The sequence below is a fragment of the Lampetra fluviatilis genome, chromosome 64 (genome assembly GCF_964198595.1).
Source record: "Lampetra fluviatilis chromosome 64, kcLamFluv1.1, whole genome shotgun sequence".
NCBI classification, from domain to species: Eukaryota; Metazoa; Chordata; class Hyperoartia; order Petromyzontiformes; family Petromyzontidae; genus Lampetra; species Lampetra fluviatilis.
Genome location: NC_136338.1, coordinates 7,189,710 through 7,192,095, shown reverse-complemented (window position 1 = coordinate 7,192,095; position 2,386 = coordinate 7,189,710). Strand labels below are relative to the sequence as shown.

Genomic DNA, 2,386 nt, shown 5'->3' with positions numbered 1-2,386 from the left:
CACACACTGATACACTCGCTCACACACACTGATACACTCGTACACTCACTCACACGCACTGATACACTCACTCACACACACTGATACACTCACTCACACATACTGATACACTCGTACACTCACTCACACGCACTGATACACTCACACGCACTGATACACTCACTCACACACACTGATACACTCACACCGGTATACTCACACACACCGATACACTCACTCGCACACACTGATACACTCACACTCACACACTCTCATATACTCACTCATCCCGGTATACTCACGCATACCAGTACACTCACAATCACTCTGGCGGCGATCGCCAACCCACTCCTCCCTCCAGCACTTGAGCCGAGGTGTGTGCGTGTGTTTATTTTTTTGTACACAGCCACTAAGCACCGGCCCAAAGCGCCGAGGTGGCCAGCAACAATCGGCACGATCAACGTTGGTCATTGGATGAGAGCGTAATGAGGGTTGAGTCGGTACTGTCAGGAAGCGAGTCCTATGTTGTGCTCCGGGTGAGTCTCTCTCGCTCGGTGCTCTGTGCATCGCTGCTCATGCCGGCATAAGCACTACCACCACTAGGGTAGCAGGGGCGAGGGGTGCTTCACAAACGGTTCAGACTTCGCTCTTCACCAACGTTTAATAGCCGTGGCCGGGAATCGAACTCGGCGCGCTGGGTCGGTAGTAGCGCAAGGGACCGGTGATGCGTCCGCTGCTTATTTGCAAGGGTTCGTGGTTGGTGATTACTGCGTTGGCGGTGGTGCCAGTGGTGGTGTAGTGTTGACCGTTGTTATCCTACCACATGCCATCTGCTTCTCTGTGGACGCTGAGTGATGATGTGGGCTCGGCACGGAGAGGCCTGTGGAACCCCCGCCGCCTCCTTGGTTGCGTGTACGGGACACGTGTGCCAGTGGAGGAGGGTGGAGCGAAGCAACTTATACGTCAGGAATCGCAGGGGGAGGAGGTTGTGATGATGGGTGGGACACGTGGTGGTGTGCAGTAGAGGAGGATTTGTTTAACACGTAGGCTTTTGCGGCCAATATCCATAGAGGAGGTTTTTTTGGGTTATATTGTTCCCACCTGATTGGCTCACAGGTGACGACATCACATTTATCCCCTCTATTTAAGACCATAACAGGAGGAGGATTTCTCCACAACTGACTTTCGCCTCGTGAGGCTGGTTGTATAATCTGGCGAAGTGTCACGGCTACTCGAATTGTAAATGCTGTGGGATAACTCTACAACGCACAACCGGTTAGTGCTGTACTAGTAACGAATTGGCATGTTTTATTAATGTGACAAACCTTACTAAATGTCTGTGTTGGGTTTAACCAGACATATTTACACGATCTAACCAAAAAAACCTTCATGGAGGAGGATTTGGTCTACTCTTCAACGTCGTACCAAGACATTGGAGAATAGAGGTGGGATGTACCCACACTTTACTCCACCGCACGCAACCTTGCCAAACGACTTGTAACTACGGTGGTGAAGTTTATTCACACATGTACGTGTGTGTGTACGTTTAACTTTTCGCACCGTACATCAGCCAACCGTGCTAATCGGAGGTGCGGGGGAGGACAACAAACTAAACAACAAGTTAATAAATTAGTTTTCATATCTAGATTTAAAAAGTCCTTACCGTGCCCGTCCCTCTAAATAAACAATGCAAGTATATATTTTTTTAACACATCCCTTCAGTCACGCAGCCTTCTAGGAGTTGCATCTCATCGGCAGTCACTCGTTTTATAATGCTGATGAGACAGTCAAAACCCAGAGTCCAGAGTTTTGCTTGCATCCGGGACCCACAAATATAACGCTGCTAAGGCCGTGTGGCCGACGGGATGTTGGCAGGGACCGGTCACAGACGTGTTGTGCTACTTTGAGGGAGGAGGATTTTTTGGCCATTGCCTTCCGTCGGGTTCGGCAGCAAGAATTTCACCCTGGGTTCGATTCCCAACTCGGGCATCCTTTCTGTTGTGGAGCGCGTGTTCCTGTGCGTGCGTGTGCCAGTGTGGTCTCTTCAGCGGTGAGCGCGACGCTGCACTGCAAACTTGGTGACCCGAGTTAGATTCCCACTCACGGCCACCAACACCAGTGACGATTATCTGAACCGGTCCTGGGCCTAAAATGAGTACCTGTTGCAGTGTGTAGTAAACATCGCCACTCGGGAGACAAAGGCGGCAGGGCCTGGTGTTCGCCACCCACCCCCTCGTGTGCCGTGCCGGCCTTCATAGGTGTTGCTCACGAACGGCACTTGCCCCAGCAGTCTGTTCAGGCTTCACGGGGGGTCTTTGTTGTCTCTATCCCCCCCCCCCTGTTCTGCATGGGGATTCCCTCCGGCTTCCTCCCCATAGCTAAACCCACGCGCACACGCGAGCAGTGG

General features: G+C 51.8%; 1 protein-coding gene across 1 annotated transcript in view; it reads right to left on the bottom strand.

Moving 5' to 3' along the window:
• LOC144951917 (uncharacterized) overlaps positions 1 to 2,386 on the bottom strand; it is a 71,610-nt gene that overhangs the window by 40,422 nt on the left and 28,802 nt on the right. The gene's annotated exons all lie outside the window — the stretch shown is intronic.